The sequence below is a fragment of the Seriola aureovittata genome, chromosome 6 (genome assembly GCF_021018895.1).
Source record: "Seriola aureovittata isolate HTS-2021-v1 ecotype China chromosome 6, ASM2101889v1, whole genome shotgun sequence".
Classification (NCBI taxonomy): Eukaryota; Metazoa; Chordata; class Actinopteri; order Carangiformes; family Carangidae; genus Seriola; species Seriola aureovittata.
In genome coordinates this window covers 935546-957007 of record NC_079369.1, presented here as the reverse complement: position 1 = coordinate 957007, position 21462 = coordinate 935546, and the positions used below count along the sequence as shown (strand labels likewise).

General features: G+C 45.3%; 1 long non-coding RNA gene across 1 annotated transcript in view; it reads right to left on the bottom strand.

The window, feature by feature from the left end:
- Positions 1 to 4616, bottom strand: part of LOC130170460 (uncharacterized) — a 9804-nt gene extending 5188 nt beyond the window's left edge. Inside the window, exon 1 of the long non-coding RNA XR_008827991.1 lies at positions 4349 to 4616. This is a non-coding gene — a long non-coding RNA (uncharacterized LOC130170460). The remainder of the gene's footprint in view (positions 1 to 4348) is intronic.
- Between the last annotated feature and the right edge of the window lie 16846 nt (positions 4617 to 21462).

The following is a 21462-nucleotide window of genomic DNA, read 5'->3' as shown; positions in this document are numbered from 1 at the left end:
ACAACTTACAAACTCCAGCTTGGAGCTAAACTGTGTTCATATCTTCCTTATCAAAGAAATGACACACACCCCGCCCACTTTTCTCTCGCTAATTTACCTTAAAGCGATAGTTTGACATTTCAGAAAATAAACTTATTCACTTTCTTTGAGTTTGATGAGGAGCCTCTATTTTCACAACTGTTTGTAAAATATGCAGCTGCAGCCAGCAGACAGTTAGCTTAGCTTAGCATAAAGACAAGAAACAGGGGAAACAGCTAGCCACGCTTCAAATTTGGTCAGTACAATCTTAAGACTTTTGCAAAGATAAATTGTGAAGCTTTTTAAGGGTCATTAAGTGGTGCTAACCCTTTGTGAGAGGCAGTTGTTGTAACTCTATTATTAATTGTCCAATCTGCCCCAAACAAATGCATAACACCTTCATGATGCTTCACTGTGAAAATGGTGAGTTTTCGTTAAACAGCTTGACGGCGCGACGAATTTTGATGCTTTGACATTAAACAAGAAATTGTTATAGCTGTAAAATACATTGTCCAAACTTCATCTTGATGACCCACACTGATGACAGCTGCTTGGTAATATGAAGTTGTGGTCAGAGCGCCACCTACTGGATACAGGAAATAACTCTTAAACTGAGGTTTTTCCTCACCGCTGTCTCCAGGTGTTTGCTTATGGGGGGAACTGTTGGGTCTCTGTAATCAGTCTTATAAAGGTCGAGACCTGCTCTATCTGAGAAGTGCGGTGCGATAACTCCCGTTGACTCGACCTCCACTAACGTCACATTATCTGTTTTTTTAGTGAAAGAAACAACCCGGGTAGTTTCGGTTTTCTTGTCGCTGTGTGATTCCTATAATAAGTAAAGTTTTAACTGCACTAAACCCCCTCTGAAATCTCTCTCCTTGCTTCACTGATCTGGGCAGGATTTTTCTTGACCTCGCTGTGTGGTCTCCTGCTGTTTCCCAACGTCTCTCTGTGGAGCCTGCCGTCCAAATCACATCTAACTGTCACATTTACACTCAGAGCGTTTGCTCCGTCGCAGGGTAACACTGAGGAGTTTTATATTTTCCCCGTGGATTGAATCAGCTCGTGGCATCTTCTGTTACTTTTCCCCCTCAATTCCTCTCCTGTTCTCCGAGTTTGGAGGAAATGTGTTTGGACATAATGTCGGAGCACGGAGAGTAAACAACACTCTTGGCTTAAATTTACAATTTCTGGATGTCTGAGGTCTGAGCGAGCGCCATCCTCCGGACCGATATGTACTGAAGCTGCGTTAATTCGCCCCATTCACCGCCTCGATGACTGCGCCACATAACACTGTTAATTAGCCGACTGTGACTAACTCTCACACACTTACACACATGAACATGAAAATACCTTGGAGTCCCTCGAGGATAAATACCTATCTGCTCATCCACGAGTCACTCCAAACAATTTAGACAAGAATACCAGCTCTGTTTTGAGAAGCAGCGTAGTTAATGTGCAGCGCTGGAGAGGAGAGAGAGCTCAGTAAAATCATAACTCATGACCACCCCGGTCACACAGTCACAGAGGAGCAGTTATATCGCGGCGCAGACATACCTTAGGAAATGTGATTTAGAGTTAATGGTTAATGTGCATCATGGGACGTGCCAAAATGTGCTATGAATGTGCGACGCAGTGAGTCAAGTGTGGTTATAAGTAGAATAATCACATGAAGAAGAGTGTCATTGCTTTTCAGCGGGAGTTAGGGGAAGTCCAACTTGCCCCCCCACCCCCAACCCCACCCCCCATCATCTCTCCCTCCCTCCCCTCTCTTTTTCTTTCAGCATCAGAGTTACAGCCTGGCAAAATATTTTCTAAGGAATCAGACCTAAGTTTTCATGCACTGTGTGTGTGTGTGTGTGTGTGTGTGTGTGTGTGTGTGTGTGTGTGTGTGTGTTGAACCGTAGCTTCCAGGGAAAAGATTAACTCAGAGCCAGGTTTTTTCGTTTTAAGTAAATTTTTGTGTGTTACACTGTACAGTTCTCACCTATCGGCCCCAGAAACACTTTGTTGTCCAACTTACTGTGATGTGTCTTTTCCTAACAGTCTACAGACGAGTGAAGTCATTACATACGTCTGCTGGTCACTGTGTGAAGTCAGGCCCTGAGAGGAAACATCAGCACCTCACACACACACACACATGCACACACACACACATGCACACACGCACACACACACTTCTATTGCTCTTAGAAGCCTTTGAAGAAACGCCTGTGTAAGCCCTGCAGAAGAAAAGTCTTATATCTTCATGACCTTTGAAGATTACAGTCAGAGTTTTGGTTGGTCAGCTGTGTGTGTGTGTGTGTGTGTGTGTGTGTGTGTGTGTGTGTGTGTGTGTGTGTGTGTGGAGGATAAACACAGAAGGGGAGATATAGCTTCAGGGTGTAAAGGAAACCACTCACTCAGCAGTCTTCAGTCTTCAGTCCCACACTCTCATCCTGACCCTCCGTTGTGAGCGATGTGCAGGAAAGAGCATTAGACACGGACTGACCTGCACTTATTGTTATGTATATATTACACACACACACACACACACACACACACTGAGACACACAGATTCACAGGTCTGGGTAATGGGAAAGATAACAATCCTCAGGTCCAGAGTAAGAAAACAGACTTTTCTCTCTTGCATAATGAACCTCAGTAACCCGACGTCTGCAGAACGTCCAGTCCACAAGAACTGGAACAATGGAGCCGGACCAGGACTCATAAAACCATCCTAGGTACAATCTTCAGAAAACATTCCCTCCTCTCCTCCTTTCTCCATCCTCACAAAGATCCTGTTTGTATCTCCTCATCAGAGAGCGATCGCTGCATTCCTGCTGGCTCGCCCCCACCACCACCACCACCACCACCCCCACCACAACAATCCACACATTATTGAGCCATTAACCACTGACCTCTGGCTCTGTGAGCAGCCTGGACCTCTGATAGGCCGGAGGAGGGCTCGGAGAACGAGAGTGTGGATGGAGATGGCACAGTGGGAGCTTTGTGAGATGAAACAAAAGCTACGTTCAATTAAAAATCAGTTCAGAGTCTTTGCTGCCGTCTCTCTCTAAATGGTCCAGGACGTGGACCGAAGCTGCACCATCCTGAGATAACACACAGCCCGGTCCACTCTCCTGCGACACATGACTCTTTTCTCCTGCCAAGTCTGAAAATGAGTCCCTTAATTTGCTGGTGCAGACGTGTCTTACATTTCTCTCTCTGATGATGATGATGATGATGATGATGATGCACTCACCACGCCCACCTGTTTACCAGGTATCACTGCAGCTAAGCATCAATAATAATGTGTTAAGTGGTGAACGCATGATGCCATGTGTTCGCTGATGTGTTCACTCTCATGCAAACTTCACATCCTGAGGGCTGAGAGGGTCAGAGGTCAAAGTTGATGAGGTCACACACTGTGCCATGGGAGCCGTTTGCCGGGCTGAGCGACTTCCTGTTGGCTCGTGAGAGTCTGAAGAGACACTTAGTTTCTGGCAGGAGCTGGATCAACCAATCAGCACCACACGTCCTTTTCACAACACTTTACTCCTGGTGTCGCCTAAAACTGAGACTTTCAGAAACGCTGCTGGACCTGTTTTATTTTGAAAAATCATTGACCTTTGGAAACAATCACATAGACACCCATGGCCTCTCCTGATTGGCTGTCATCAGCCTGGACTACCTTGTTGTCTTTGTAGCAGCTGCTGTTCACTTACATTCTCTGTGTCAATGCTACAACTGATCAACAGCAGGGGAGACAATCTACTTCCTGTTTACACCGGCCTGCACATGCCCAGTGTGCGTGAACGGTCATGTGATGTGCATTTTCAGGTGAGAAAGTCAGGACAGAGATTGTTGTGGTCGTCTCTACTGAGTTTTTTTTCATTTTAAAATGCCGTTTAAATAAAAAACCCTTGGTGCCTGAAGACGTGTCGGCTCCTCTGCGACTCACCTTTCTCTTTGCACACCTGTCGTGACATTTATGTGGATCTTTGGAGAAACATAACTCGAGCCTCAAAGCAGCGATTCAATATGGATCCACTGCAGCGCTGCAGAGTCTGTCACTCTCATGGACTCCTATTTCTCACTGCCCATGAATCCATGATGAAACTTGCCAGATTTAGTCATAAATGAGTGTTGTGGTTCTCCACAGACCCTCAGTGTTGGTCTGTGGGGACGTTTCTGCTGGAAGGCACCTGCAGCCTGAGAATGAAGCTTTCCAGAAGTGATGCGACGGTCCGCTGCATGTTGGGGGTGTTTATGTGCATGTGTGTGTGTGTGTGTGTGTGTGTGTGTGTGTGTGTGTGTGTGTGTGTGTGTGGTATTCCCCTGTCATCACCTCAGGGAGAGCTGTGCGCTTCTCTCCTGCTTCGTCAGCGTTTTCTTCCCACAGCAGGGAACACTAGTGGAAAGCTGTCGAGGTGCAGATTCAGAGAGGAAGAAGCTGCTTGGCACAGTCATGATTTCCGACTCTACACATCCATGTTTCTCTCCGTCATCTCACGGGACTGGAGGCTTGTCGAAGGAGAGTTAATGGTATCAGAAATTTGCTTTTGGAAGTCAGGATTAGTGGCTGGATGTGCAAAATATCTGCAGCGCTGAATGCATGAACACGAGGAGTCCCAGCTCTTGTTAAAACAAACTGCACATTCGCAGCGCTGCAAAAACTGCAACTTGCACTAAGGAGCTGATCTGGCTGCAGCTTTGAGCAAAGCTGACGATGAGCAGACCCACGTCCCATCATCACATACGCACTGAACATCTCGTAAGCAAAGCATGTGGGTTCCCTCGCTTTGATTCGGTTTATATACTCTGTGTTTTTGTGTTGGGAAATCGAGGGGAATATTTGTTTTTTTTAGTGTGAGTCACGAGGGAAAAAAGGATAAGCAAACATAAAACCTCAGTGAGGAAGTCTTAAGTCGCAAATGAAACATTCCAGCGTAGGTTGTTTAATTGCACATTCTCCTTTCACGCTGTTGCCAAATGTCCGGAGATGTTTTGCAAGAGCAGTGATGGATTTCCTGACCAATGGCTGCTGTTGCTGCACAATCCTCCAGGAAGCAAAGTCATTGTGAAACTGGGAAACATTCTGCACATAGTATTGTCACCAAAGCCTCGAAATACTAAGAAAAGAGAGACACTGAGCCAAATTAATGTTGACTTGATCATAAAATTTCTGCACCCTCCGGTCGGAGCTGTTGCCTCAGAGCGAGATCCTCGTTTGAACTCCATCAGGGCCGAGCGGCGGCTTTCTGAGGTGAAGCTGCGTGATCTCCACGTGTTCGCGCCGAGAACACGCGTGTCACATATTAGGAACGCTCCTCCCACTTACACTGACCAGAGCACAGGCCTCACAGCTACAGAACACATAGAAGTGTGCTAACATATAGAGTTTAGCTTCACAGCCACACGTGTGACATCACTGCAGACGTCAGATGAACATGCATGTGTGGACGTGGGCTCGCACTGCTTTCCTCTTTGCCAGTCTTACCCAACATGAACTCCTCCCACTTCAGTATGATCAGTCACAGATGCCAGAGAGATAGAAACAGAAATGATCTCTAAACAGCTTCAGTGAGTTTCAGATGTGCCTGGAAATTGTTCCTATTTGTGAAACGTTTAGGACTTTTGGCCTTTCATGTGGATCCAGAAACCTTCTCAAATATGTTCCTACTCTTAAACCTATGCAATTCATTGATGCCAGATGGCAAAATGTGCAAGTTAAAGTCAAAGATTATTTAAATATTCAAAGCTCTCAGCTCTAATCTGCAGATGCAGCCATGCCAGATTCATTAATGTTTACATGACATGGACCAATCAATACTGATTATTCCAAGACGATGTAAAGAACCTATTGATGTCACATCCCAAGACTAATGGACTCAATTAGTATTCAAAGGCCCACTATATATTTATGAGGTTTAAACGAGGACGCAGGGCAAACCGCGTTCATTTTCAGCAGACGCCGCTCTGACTCACACGCCAGCGTTCCACTAATACTGCTTCCTGTGTTCAATGACAGGTGCAGCGACACACACACACACACACACATACTTGACAGATACGGCGAGCTCAGCTGTTGCAGACCGGCCTAAAGCAGCGGCGTGTCACTCAACACGGTCTGCAGGCGAACGATTCAGATTCAGCGAAGGCATTTCCGCCCTGCGTGTCACTCTTGGATCGCTCTCCTCTCGGTCTTTAGTCAGATAAACCACCAAACCCCACTCTGGCCCGGGTGGAAGTGGATCATCAATACTCACAAATATCCCCCGTCACTGAGGGGAATCCAGGGTCCATGTTTGCGTAGAGAAGAGCGTCAGACACACCCTCATTTCCCTCATCTGCTCGCTGTGTCACGACTGTAATGGCAACAATGTGTGAAAGGAGGGGCGCTCGACTCCGGGCCCTGTCTTCACTCCTCTGTGAGTCACCCCGTGAAAGAAAGAAAAAATAAACTGTTTTGTCTTAATGCATTTTGAGCATCTGTGCTGCGCACGTCACACACACATATCAGCCGATCAGTGGCTGGTATTCAGAGGCTGACTTCAGATCCGGTGTGGCTGGTGTGATATTGTACCCAGGTGGATTGATTCTGACAGCGGAGACAGTGCAGCTCCAGGATAGCATGGCCGCCTGTGCCAGACATGCACACCTTCTCCTCTTACCGCTGGGCCCAGGTTCAGTCACGCAGGCAATGCTTTGATGCTCGAGCACAGTAGCTATAAATGACGGTGACGAGTTCTCCAAAATCCTGCCAACCGCCGGCGTTAGCAGGTACAAGTAGCAACTACAGTACGGTATCACTACACACCTGTCTCTCTGCTCATTGACTGAAAGGGGATGATGCCCGCTGCAGTGTGGTTAACCACTAAAGGGCCAAACTTGGTAGGATCTATTTTTACAGAGGGAGAGACCGAGGCTGTGTGGATGAAAAGTGAGAGGTTTGGATTTTCAGAGTGAGAGATGCTGTATGTGGGACAGCAGGCCTGCAGGTATACTGTGTCTTCTCCCTCCACGTCTCACTGTATCTGGGTTTTTTTGCAGGTACCAGGTGTTTGCTGCTGCAGGGACAGTCTGTGGGAAATGGAGACACATTTGATGCAACGCAATAATGGGTTCCCGAACCATGGAGCCACAAGTAGAAGACTACCCGAAAAGAAAAGAGTTGTTTTGACTCAGTATTAGTATAATTGTTTCATATTACTGTTGAGTTATTTACCGATACTTAAATAATCCATGTGTGTAAAGCTCCTCCAGTGTAAAGGTCTGTGTCCATGTGTAGTGTGATTATAGATCAGCTCTAGCTTCTATATTAATACTGTGAAAGTATCAAAGCCTCAGTCCACAGAGAAATGCACACAGCCTGTATTCAGAAACTGAGCCTTAAAACCAGCCGTCAGGACTTCTGGAACTTTGTGATGTCACAACAAAGCAGTCACCAAGCCCAGCCCACCTGGACCCACCATCCAAACCTTGCAGGATTTGGTTTCTCTGAGTGAAATCTGCTATATTTTTATTGGATCACTCAGAAAACAGTCAGCCAATCATATTCCCCAAACTCATTGTCCAGCATCCAAAATGTCCTTGTGACTGTGTTAAACACCTGGACGCCCTGAAAGTTATTCATCTGCATTTCTTTCTGGTAAATGGGAAGAGATACAGTAAAGTGATCCAAAGTCTGTGTCTCATTTTTTATATTTTAAAAACATGAAAAGGTGAGAAGTCCATGACCCAGTTCTCCGAAAAAGAAGCCAACCATTTTTCTAGAGCCAAGCAAAGTCACGTTTAAATTCCTCTGGCATGAAACGGTCCAAGTCTGAATCCAGCATGTGGATAGATTTCGATTCAGGCATCACAGATGTCACAGTGTCTGTGTTGTTCATCTGAGTTGAGCCCATCAATCATTTAATACCCATTTATCCTGTTCAGGGTCACCAGATTTAGGTGACAGGCCGAGTACACAGGGTCCGGTACAGGGTGAACACACAGACGGACCCACGGTGGCTCAGCACTGGGCCTCAGTTCCACTGTCTGCGTGGGTTTCCACCGGCTGCTCCGATTTCCTCCTAAACGCAGATTCAACGAGCTGCAGACTGCTGAAATTTCCCGTAGGTGTGAATGTGAGTGTAAATCATGCCCCCCCCCCCCGAAGGTTTCATATGAAAGGTTACACCAGGCCATTTGCAGTTGCTTTTCTCAGAACTTTATACCGTGATCTAATATTCACAAACATTAGTGACCCGGGTTCGTCAGCGCTGTGGATGTGGGAACTGTGATTCCAGTAAGTGTGCTGAAACCACCTGCTGCTGCCAGATATCCTACCTCCAGAGACAGCTGTGCGAATGTGCGTGCGTGCGTGCGTGCGTGTTTGTTTGTTTGACCTTATCCATTCAAGTTTGCATTCGTGCACTTGTGTGTACTTTTGTCTATGTGTGTGTGTGTCAGTGTCCAGCTCACGCATTCCTCCCGGATGGAGTCAGTGCTTTGGAGGACACCCTGCTGCCTGGACTGTTGAGTGTGTCAGGACTGTGAGGGGAAACGAGAGAGGAGAAAGAGAAAGTGAGCGAGGCCGGCCTTTAGAGGAACTCTTGGTGTAAAAGTACCCCCTTCCCCTCCTGCAAAACCTTTGCTGGATCCTGGAGGCTATTTCCTCCTGTGGTCCACAGAAATCACAGTTGTTTGCCTCTGACACATGTACAGGTGTATACCCCCACCGAGGACCCCCAGCCCCGAACCCTCAGGACGTCTCCTGGAAGCTTCGCTCTGTTTCCAGTCCTCCAGCCAGCGTTGGTCTCCCTCTTGTCCAGAAAAGCCTCTGTCTGGGAGGCCTGATTACACAGGAGCTCAGAGGTGGAGGAAGGAGCTGGATCTCTGTGTGTGTGTGTGTGTGTGTGTGTGTGTGTGTGTGTAAACCACTACACATGCGTTTATAATGAAAGATTCAGCTGTGTGTGCAGCAATTTGTGCGTCAAGCTCAGCATTCATTGTTGTTTTTATTTTCAGCTAACATGGAAGAAGAGGCTGCTTTACTCCAGTCAGCGCTGCCATGGAAAGTGACTGATACTGGTTATACTGGTTATACTGGTTATACTGGTACGATGTGTTAGCTGATGTTCATTTAACATAAACACAATCCCTTTAAAAAAGAAAAAAAAAAAAGCCCAACAAACATACAACAAAAATAAATTCATCTATCAATCTATTTTCTATCATGTCTTCTCATGTCTTAGCATGCTAACCAGCTAGCCCTGGCCCAGCCAGCCAGTCTCACCACTTTCCGATACCGAGTCACTGTATCGTCCAACCTGCCCTGAAGAAGCAGCTGCTCAGAGGAAGCATGATGGCTGGTAAGTAAACAGCTGATTATGCTAACGTTGACTCTGTAGCACTACCATGACAATTAGCTCCTTTCAAATAGTTCTTATACAAGTTCTATATTTACTTTTCTCAATCATCCCGATGTATCTGTGATAACCTATCAATACACAGAGAATCTCTGGCTTTAATGGACAGTTTCTGACTCTGGTCTCTGGAACGTTTCATGGTGTTAAAGTCTTTAAGAGCAGCGCAGCCTGTTTCTGAACCCAGCAGCGTTAACATAATGTTGGACACTTACAGCGAATCTGAAAAGTCAACAGTGATTTTTCACCATCATGCGAACTTGTGAACTCGTGTAATCTTAAGTTTGTTCTACTAAATTTGCTTCACACACACACACACACACACACACACACACGCTTTGGCTACCTGTGGGTCGACTCTCCAACATCAAACCAAACAGCGAAACCACAGAACAGCAACAAATCATCCTCCCAGGAGTGTTGGTCTTTGATGTGCATGTTGTCGCGGCTCAGGGGAACGTACTCGCAGACAGAACCCAGAGCAGAACTCTGCTTCATGTTTTTACAGCCCTGCAAGAGCTCACAACATCAGCCTGCAGCTCTGCATAATCCTGCTATAAAGTCCATGAGCATTTCACTCGCACATGTACTGTGGAACCACGAAGTGAAATGAATTTCACTACATCATATTATTTTTATTTCATCACATTAAGCCAGTGTTCACACTTATCGCCTTTATTAGCTTTAATCCCGTTTTATTGATGTAAATCAGAAGTTACTGAGCAGGTAGATGTTTTTTACTTCACCCTCATGGAGGAACCACATGACCTTTGCTCACAAAGCAGAGCCCAATGGAGGAAGATGAATTACATCAAATTATATAGTCTGAATAGTTTAAGTGCAGTTTAATGGTTCAAGGCTTGAGGTTCCTGTGCTGTACATTACATCACCTAATTAATGTGGGCTAAACTATCCAGCGTGCTTGCTAATGTGACAGCTTGACGACTGTTTTCATGAGTGAGAGCCAAGCAGCGCTGGGTGTGGCGGGTAGACCGGCGCTGCCTGGCTCTCACTCATGAATCCAAGAGACCGTCGCCGCGACGTGTCACTGTACGCAGCGTCGTGAAGCCCACGGTGGTGTGACTGCTGTTATTCAGCTGCTGGAGTTTCAGAGTGAAACAGAAAGCATGAGGATCCTGACCCAGTGAAGAGCCGGAGTCGTGACGCTCAGACGGGGGATTTTCAGTTTGCATGATTTACACCACAAAAATGTTTCATAGTGCTCATCTTAAAGTTGCTGTTAAATTCAAAACAACTTCCATTTGGATGGAAAACAGACTTCTTCTTGGAAGTGAATTAACTTCGACGCCCTTTTCCCCCATTTTACCCCCCCAGTACTTTGACTTCCACCCCCCTCTCTTCCCTTTCTGTAAAGATTGCCACCATATGTTTTACAGAAGAATCCTACAACACGTCTGGCTCCAGTACCTCTGGCTGAGATACATGCTGGGCCTCTCTGGGCTCGGTAACCTTGGTAACTCCCACCAGTCGGTACTTTACCTTTACATCAACATGGCACCAGGCCTACACCGCCTGGGGTCCTCTGCTTTCTGTCTCTTCACCCCATCCATCCATCCATCCCCCCCTCTATTGTTCTCCATCCACAGCCCATCGCTGATCCAAGTCCTGCTCTCTTCTCATTTCCAAGTGTTGACCTTACATCAAGCTAATTGCACATGCTGGTTTTGCCGACAGTAAAGCAGAGGAAACAATCCTGCGACAGGCTAGAGTTAGAGTAAATGAATTTGTTAGTACTACAGCTCTGACAGGAGACGCTGGAGCCGTGGCTGTGAAGCAGACCGGTAAGAGACTCCTCATGTGGGACGTACAGATATGCAGCTTATATGCACATTTTATTAAAACAAGACTAGATGAAACCGGGTATATGTCTGCACCGCCAATGGTCAATGTGCAAAATTGAAAGTTGAAAAATAAAAGAAACTGGTGCAGAACAGCCGTAAACAACTGACATCATCCTGTCCTGCATCCTGTCTAGTATCAGCTGGTTTCAGCTGTTTATCAGTTTGCTTCTGTCCTACTTTCTGTGCTCACATACACAGTGTTTTAATACAGCATAAAATATAATAACACAAATACAGGAAAATACAAATACATTATAAATAATAATAAATACAGCAAATGGCATGCCAATAAAGCTGTTCTCATTTACATGTTTTTCTGTTTCTGTTGTTTGTTTCAGTTTGAAACAGTGACTGAAACGCAGCTCATTAACTACGTGTTGACTTCAGAGCTGCTGCTCAAATCCTGATTTTATAACCATGACATCGTCTCACAAAATCACCAAACACGTCAGTTAAAGACAAAGACTGAGCTGTGATTTCAGCTGGATTTACTTATAAAATCATCACCCACACAGAAAGTTAGAAGAGACACAATACAACCTGTTTGCACCAAATCATTTGAAAGGGCAACGGCCAATGGGGAGACTCCAACTCAGTCACTTGGCATTCAGCTGACCAATGGTGGAAATATGATCACTCAGTCAGTCATGATTATAGGGCTGGCCCCAGCCAAAACAAAAAGCTCATAAAAAGACCTACAATTTGAAAGAATATCGGTTTATTGGTTTGATTACAGATTGTTCCAATTGTGTATGTATTTGGTCAAAATTGTAATTACCACAGACTTTCAAATTGTATGTATTTTTCTGCGTTTGTTTCGACTCAGTGTCAGAATAATGTAATTTGATTGGTCCAATATGAAACTGTCCTGTAAATAAAACATGTCCATACATCGTCTGTTCAGGTTGATTCATACAGTGAGCTCCAGAAGTCTGAGACCACTTTCCTATTAAAGTGAATTGAAGCTGCAGCATTGTCTCAAAGATAAGAAACAATCAAAATCAATCACTCAATCGAAAATACAAGTAGAAATATCACATATAAACTGATGTACTGAACCATCCAAGAGGCCTCTGTTCCCCCCTGTAGTCACACCCACTCTCCCTCCTTCATCAACCCACGCAGAGTGAGACTGAACCACATCAGATTCTATCAGCATCAGAAGCTTCAGCTCTTTGAGTTTCAGCTGCTTCCCCACGTCCATTAAACAACAGCAGACGCAGTCATGTGACGGATAAATGGTGAGCTGTGAATCACACAGGATGAGTCAATGATAAATGTGAGAGTGCTGTGCTACTACTGCTTCCAAGTGTGTGTGTGTGTGTGTGTGTGTGTGTGTGTGTGTGTGTGTGTGTGTGGGGCTCCTTTTAGTTTAGTTCCTGGATTGAATTAAAGACTTCCCGACACAATTGAAACAATATATAGCTCCCAGCCAAAAGAGTGTAACATGTCCCTTTGAACAACGCGCACACACACACACACACACACACACACACACACACACACTTGTGTGTGCGCAGCCGTGGTACATTAGTTTTACATTTTACAGCTGATTGCACTTACCCCTTGTTAGTGTGGCCAAACAGAATGAAAGACAGAAACTGGAGCGCTTCACTTAACAACAGAGTCAATATTACACTTTATCTCTAAAAGGAGGCGACTCCAACTTTTTCCATTTTCAAATCCTCTAAAGTTGTGAAGTTAATTTGTACCAAGTGGTTCAATAGTTATTGTTCTTCTTTGAGGTCATTCACATATTATGTCAGTTAGATCATTGCGCATAAAATAGAGAATTGATGGTGGATACTGGAAGATGAAAGACACAGTAACAACCAACCAGGTGAGAAGATGAAAGAACATTTTCTGTAATAATCTCAAAAAGAGCCTGAAGCTCATTTCACCATGACTGAAAACATATTAAACATAAGAGGATGAGTTTCGGTGCTTGTGAAAACTACGGTGGCCCCTAAGGACAAGGTGTACTGGGACGATGGTGACCGACCGGTCATCTGGAGAGACTGAGCTGTAAATACCTGATGACATTCCCACCAGCCTCGGCTTTAGTTTGTCTCCAGTGCTACGGAGCTAACGTTAGCATGCTAACAAGTTAAAGTACGGTTGTTAGCATGTTAGCTTTGTCATTGCGAGTATGTTTGCATGCTGACCACAGACCCAGTAGCAGGCTGCTGTCTTCACATCTGCAGATTCAACTTTTTATCTTCCATTAAACTTCAGTTGTTGTTTGAGAAAATATCTTTTGTTAGATTTTACTTCTCAAATTATTAAGAAAAAGGAGGAGAGGCAATATATCAAACAGCCCGTAGGTTACAGCAGAACCAAGAGTGTAATTCATAGTGGAAAACTAATATTAGTCAATACAACTATACACACATACTGTACTGTAGATTCCTCTCTTTATAGCACTGGTGGTTTCATCCAGAAAAAATGCTCTCGTAACGTTGACTCACTGTAGCGTAACTATAGCAGTCCCAGCTGTTGGGGCACACGCTCTTACCTCTGCAGAGGCTGCACTAAGACGCTTCCACATCATGTTCACTCTTCACATAGAAGATTTAAAGTTTAAAGTTAAAGAACAAAGTTAACGTCAGGTCTAAAACTCCAACCACAGTGAGCAACAGGAACAGGTAGAGGCGGGAGGTGAAGTTAGTTGTGTGTTGAAGCCGTGTATTGTCTGCGGCGACAGCCTGGTTGAGAGTTTATGGCTATAAAAAAGAAATATTACAAATGCTCTCTCTCCCTTCTGTCCCTGTGGACGGTTTCAGGAGGTCCACGTTGACTCATCAAATTCACTATCCAGATTTACAGGGCACGCTGCTGTGAGGGGAAGTATGCAGAGCTCTTGTGTGTAACACATTCATCACGATGTGTCTGTATAATCTGCGCCTGACACCGAGTGAGTAATCTCTGCAAGATGTTTGTGGGGTGAGGTCCCTCTCGGAGACAGTCATGCAGCACGCACATCTACTGCCATTTTGTCAAACTGCGCATCATTAGCAGCTACGCCTCGCGTCATTAACTTTAATCAACCACTCACACAAACCACTTCACTCCCAATCTTCTCCTTCACGCACACACCATCGCGTCCATTAGCACCCTCCACTATCAGTTGTGTGTGTTGGTTGCTCCCATATACCTGAGAGACCGGACGGGTGGTTATGACAGCCAGCCGTCACCACCTCTGTTTATTTAATCTCCGTCCTCTCAGAGCGCCTCTCTCACTTCTCTGCTTCTCTCCCAGGACTCGATCTTTGACTCCTTTAGGGAGGTCTGCACTTCTAGGAAAAGCCCTGCAGACCTGGTGAGACAGACACACACACACACACACACAGATAACCAACACACATGTGCTGCAGCGTGCCAGTCCTCCCGAAGGATTCAGGATGTTTTGGCTGAAAAACAACGTTTATGCTTCGACGTGTCGGTCAGTTGAAATTTTTGAGAGATTCAAAAAGACTTTTTTTCCTCAAAAAATGATTTTGATGGGAGACAAACACGAGCGTTAAACCACAGCAGACTCTAAAAATCCTACAAGGTGAATCATGGCAACATCGTCCAATCACCTCACGTCATTTTCAGGTTTTGCGCAACTCGTGGTTTGGAGAGCAGGACTTGAAGACTGATATGGCGATATCGTGTCCTGTCCAAACGCTCTCTGCTCTGGGAGGCAGAAATATTACCCAAACGCTCAAGGAGCCTCCGGCCTCCCAGACCCAGAACCCGGCGAGGCCAGACTAGCTGAGAAAACAACCGGCATCTGCGCTGGGAACAATCCACAGCACAAGAAAATGAGGAGAGAATGATCTGAGACATCTGCAGAGAAAATTACAACAAACAAACGAGAGAGAGGAGTGATGCAAGTGATTCGTGGCTGCAGAGGAATCCTGCAGAACAATAGACAAGTCAACAACGTTAAGATAAGTACATATTAGGGATATTAGCTTCGGTCACTGCGTGTCACACACCCACTCAGTGACCACCCACCTCTGTGTCCTCCGTCCGGACACCGAACATGTGACCTGCACCCACAACCTGACACTTCTGTGTGGTCTTCACACCTTCGATCGAGCTCAGACAGTTGCTGCTCAGACCCTCCGTCTCTCTGTTTCACACACACTCTATGTCTATATCTATACTGCTGCATGTAGCAGACTGCCAGAAGAACTGAGTGAAATACAGCAGGTGACCACAGTGTAACCCAGTACACCGTCTCCTCTGGGCCTTCAGACAGACATGATAAAGCTCTGTCTGTCTGTCCGTCTGTGTCTGAGAGAAATGGAAACTGTCTGGTCTCAGTGCTGGCAGCTCATGAAGACACCTGACTCACTGGTGATAAATTTCAGTTTCCCAGCTTCACTGTTTTGAACGTGATAAAGCTTTCCTTCCACTCTCACTTTGTTGAGTTTTGATACTGATTCAGCAGCCCGTACGGCCGAGTGGCACAGTGTCACAGGAAGGAGAATATCCTGCTGTACGAACCTGAACAAAACCCGAATGTGACCCTCAGCTGACACGTCCCGCTTCTCTGTTTTGTCTCTGCTGATATCAGAAGTTGGACTCGAGACAATAACACACTACTCTTGGCTGTGTAATATTGCCAAATGTTTGCTCTTGGTGAGAACTGTTGGGTTTCTCTCTGAGGTCATGACCTTACTCTGTAAAGTGCCTGCAGATAATGTATGTTATTAGTTGGCGCTATATAAAGAAAATTGAATTGAAGACTTCAGACTTAACTTGAACTTGAGGGCTGAGGGGAAATTACTTGAGACTTGACAGCCTAAACATTGAAGTTTAAACTGGTGAAATCCCAGAACAATGAACTAAAATAGACAGTTCCAGCCGGCATCAAGGACTTATTCAAATTCATCGTCATTGTATTGTTTCTAATTACTTGTGACTTGACTTGGACTTGCCCCAAAAGACTTTAAAAACAGTTCTGGGCCCGTGTTCATCCAAAGAGAAGAATCCTCTGAGACCATTACAGTCTGTTTACAGGTCCTGGGGAGTAGCCTACTGCACATGTGCGAAATCTAATAAATTGCCTCAAGTGATGTCACTTGAGGCAACGTTGTTTGCAGGTGAAGACAGCGAGTCTGAAAATGAACTAAATGTGTGGGTGTGGCGTTAGAAAAGAAATGAGCCGACTCCTCGTCTCTGCTCGAGGCTCGAAGCTACATTAGCTGCTGCTAGCATAGCACCCCCGAACCGAAGGAGTTTGCATTGCATTGTAGGTAATGTAGGTGCCAGGTTTACAAAACACTTCTCTTTGACAACCCCTCAGAGTACATGGATAGATGAATGTCTGACCATGGATCCAGTTGACAGAGGTCTGGTGTCTGTGTTGTATGGTAATATCCAGAGGGTTGCCGTCGTATCACTTAACCGTTTGGCAAGGCAGTGGGAGGAAGAATTAGGAAGCATCATTTCAGACGTAAACTGGCAGGCAGCAATTACATTGGTACACTCTTCCTCAATGTGTATTCGACATGCGCTGCTGCAATTTAAGGTTCTGCACAGGCTGCATTTATCTGCAGGTAAGCTAGCCAAACTCTGCCCTGGCTTAGACCCAACTTGTGTCAGATGCAGGCAAGACCCAGCTAGCCTCAGTCATATGTTTTGGTTCTTCCCGAAACTAGATCTATTTTGGACAAATATATTTGATACATTTTCATACATGCGTAATAAAGTAATCAGTCCCAACCCATTGACAATGGGATCGTCCCTCAGGACACACCAATATCTAGGCACCAGGCTGAGAATATAGCATTCTCCACTCTGCTAGCTCGACGTCTGATACTCCTTAGTTGGAAGAAGGTCACGCCCCCCTCTCAGAGGCGTTGGGTGGAGGACGTGATGTCCCACCTCAAACTTGAACAACTTAAATACACTACCCATAGATATTATAAAGCCTAGCAACCATTTCTATCGTACTTTGAAGATGAACTCCCCTTAACATAGTGTGTTTATATATTACTCTGTATATGCAGTTATGTGTGTATATGCATACATATGTACGCGTGTATGTATGACTACTTTGTTGATACTGAGTAGTGAGTTATTTTCTTGATTTCTCATTATTTTCAATTATCATTATTACTATTAATATTAATATATTATATATATTAATAAAGCATTATTGTTATTTATATTTTATTTCAGTTTTTTATTTATTTATTTTGCTTTCCCTCTTATCTTGGGTATTGAGTTCTACTGTGAGTGTATAATGTGAAAATCAATAAAAATATTTGAATAATAATGAAGGTGCCAAGTTTTGACACGGAAGAAGAAGAAACCTGATTTTTGCTTGGAGTCACCAGATGTTCTCGCCCTTACCTGTCGCCTAGCAACCTTGACATCACGTAGCTTTATCTCACAAAGACTTGAGGTTTTAACAGTTGTACCGTTAGCTGTTGAGCGGAACTGTGTGATCATTTTCCTCCCTCGTGTGCAATGAATCCTGGGATATGTTGGGCCATGAAGGATCCACCCGTTGGAGCCGTCGTTGTCCAGGAAAAGGTGGACACATCTCTCGGCCGGATTGGGACACATCTTATATCTCCAGTTCTGCTTGTTGTTGCGAGTCTGATAATGTTGTGGGAGTGCAATGCTAAATCAGTTTATTATTCAAAAGGGTCTGACTAATTAAAATGAATATATCCAGTAGAATTTAACACATGAAATTAACAAAAACCATAGTGAGTCTGAATAGTGATGAAACTGTGATGAAGTGGAGATTAAAAGAAAAGTCAACTGGAGCTTGGTGGAAAGTTCCTGCAGGTGGAGAACATTACATTCTTTTCCAGTCCTGAGAATACAATGAAAAAACAGACATGTAATATTTCTTCAGAACTTTTCTCTTTATCTTACAGGATAGTAGCAGCTGCACTTGTTGAGTTGAATACTGCTTCTTGTACTGCAGCCATAAAACCCAGACTAGTTCAAGTTTTCACTTTCAGAAGTTTGATGAATCGGGGCGTTTGCTGATATTCCAGGCCTGACTGCAGGATGTACGCGATGAAGAAACTTCAGGAAATTCACACACTCACGCAGACACAGGCATGAAGGCAAAGAGATGTATCCCAGACAAAGACGTGATTTATGTGGCAGCTACAGATGTACCCGAACCACACAACAAGCATGACTCACTAAACACTTTGGCAGGAAAAACTCAAGGAGATGTGCGGAGGAAGCCGTCGGCCATCAAGGCAGAGAGAAGAGGAACAGGATGTTTCCAGCGACCCCCGCCAGTCACCTGGCACAGCCATCAAACCTGCTCCCAGTGCCAGGAACTATGTGATAGCCTTTACTGGTCATCTCCTCGCCATATCCCCCTTCACTATAAATAACCCCCTCTATAAGTCTATTGTTCCTGGAAGGATCTTCCCAGGCCCCCCCACCTCCACGAAGGGAAGACCACACTTTCACCTCATTGACTGGCCGTGTGTTTGTGCACCGGGAGCGACAGTGTGTCTGCCTGTAGGTGGGAACCTGGACGTGCGTCTCGGTGAAGGAGGGTTGGGGGGAGGGGAGGGGGGGCAGCGTGAGACAGGACAGGAGACAGGCTCTGTTTGACAGCATGCTTCCAGCGGGGGTCAGGTGGATGATGTTACAGCGAGCTGTTTACTGCACAAATGAGAGCTGTCATAACACAGAGCTCGGACTGGAACCTCTTCAGCCTTTTTACAACACACATCTCTCTCCTGCCAGATGCACGCAGCCGGCTGCTGGTTGTTTTCTCAATGAAGACTGCTGACATCGCAGGCTTTGCTTTCTCATTTGTCTTAATGGCAGGTCTGGAAAAAGAGCTCCTCCATTAAGTTTGTTCAGGGTTCTTTAGAAGAACGCAATGGCCATTTCCCCGATCCTATTGAACACTGCACTAATTCGTTTCCTTCATCCATACAGTGCCAACAGCTCGAGTGCTTGTTGTTTGGTGTAATTATAATGACACCCACTAGATGGGGTGTTGTGGCCCTGCAGTGTCAGAGCACCGTGCCCAGTGCTCAATAAATAGTATGGAAGTGTTTTAGTGGTAGACTAACTATACGATGCAGGCTCAGCTTCAAACAGGAAACCAGAGCAGTGATGGGACACTAATGAATAAGAAGTCAGTGTGAGACCTGCCCTGACACCGACATTATCTGACAGTTGTAAAAGAGTATTTTCAGTGAAGCTGGGAGTGTCTTGTGGTGTATTTGACAACATTATGAGGAATCTAAATTACTGCCACATTTATTATAATTCCACTAACCCACCCACTCCTCCCACTCCATCTTTCTGTCTCTGCTGGGAGAACTGTGGTTGAACCCTGTCTAATGCGCCGGCTCTGATTCGCTCAGATCCACTCGTGTTGTTGTTTGTGTTTTGTACGGGAGATGGAGACCCCGGCCCGACCAGAGTCAGGGGCCTTAGAGGTTCTTAAACTCTCTTAAGAGCTTCAGTCCGTCTCCTCTCGACTCCTGGCGGTATGTGGACGGAGGCCGGGACGAGGCTGGCTTCGGGCTGCAGCGTTTGTGGGAACCAGAGTCCTGCCAGAAACCATGAGACGCTCCACTGTCAAAGAACACAGTGGAAGCGTGTTTGTGTTTATACTATCTCAGCATGTGTATGTGCGTGTGCAGCATAGGTGGCTGTGGCATGTGTGATGTGTGTGCATGTATCTGTGAGTCACTGCAGGCCTGCGTGTTTATTCTGTGTTCGTGTGTGACAGCGAGCTCATGGCTCTGGGTTTGCTGTGTTTATAGCAGTAGAGCCGTTCCACTTTTCTCTATCAATCTGTGGTTTTCATACTGACAATCTTGGAGTCCTCCAAACTGAAGATCCTAACTCATCTCTAACACGGCGTTCTGTGATGACTTTAATCTGAGTCCATCCCTCAAAAACCCTGCTCCCCTCCCTTCTGGGGCCTCAGTTTGGGACCATAAAACACGGTGTGCCCAGAATCTAATGATGTCATGAGAACAGTTGCATCAAATGAGACAAGATGAGGAAAGTGTCAAAAGTGTTGAAATACGGTGCTGAACTCGACTGGTTTGTTGGGCCACTTGGGTGGAGCAACGGAGAAAAATAGACGTGTACAAGGTATCGTCCTCTGCTGCGAGATAAAAACTAATACATCATTTTGACTTCAGGGACTCTGCTGCTGCTATTGCTGCCAGACACGAGGTCAGCTGAGCAGCTTCATGTTGAACTCAGCGGTGCTGAAGCGCTGATATCAGCGCAGGTTTAAGTGTTTAAGCTGTATTGCTGTTGACACAGGGGTAAGAATCCCCATCTGAACTGGAAACCCAGAAACACCTGGCCGTATTAATGAGCAGGCAGGTTTTGTTTCCTCCACAGCTCGAGGAAATAATACCAACATCACTCTTCATCTTCACCTTCTTTGGCTCCTCCGACAACGCCGCTCTCTTTCTCTTGCTGCTCGAGTTTCAGCAGAAGACACTGATAGCTACCGGGGAAAAGGAAAGTGCTGTCCATCGGTTCATTTCGGCCTTAAATCTGCCTTTGTTTTGGTGCTTGACTGAATTGCAAAGTGAAAGCGAGACTTACAGGGAACCAATCTAAAGTGGATGGGTTCATTATTCAGGAACCATTGCACGTACTTCATGGTGATAAATAACTTGTCTATTGCGTCTTTAAAGGTTGATGCAAGAGTGTAAAACACCCGGCTGGTGGAATCTCTGTTTAGAAACATTAAGCATTACTCTACACGTCTATTTATATGTGCTTGTGCAATAAGCTGATCAAAGTTGAAACTAATAAACTTATAAATACAAATGTGTGTCATAATTCTGATGAAGAGGAAATCCTGAAAGTTTGCAGCATGTGTGAGGTGGTGTATCAAAAGAAAAGCAGTGGCGCTAAAGACAGTTTTGTTCTTAGTCATGAACATGTTCAGTCCGGAGGAGTCCAGAGACTTTTCCACATCAGTGAGTCAGCGGTGGATTCATATCCTGTCTGATGCGAGTTTATGAATGAATGGTGAGGCTTGTCCAGCTATTAGCCCCGAGGCCTTATATATTATTATATTCAAACCATTTATAACTCTAATAGATGTTCTCTAATGGATAAATATAACACATGTGCGTTTCATTTCCTAGAACACAGGAAACAGGAAGTGCAAGACAGGAAGAGAGCGTGATGGCCTTCATCCCACTTTGAGTCCCCGATCC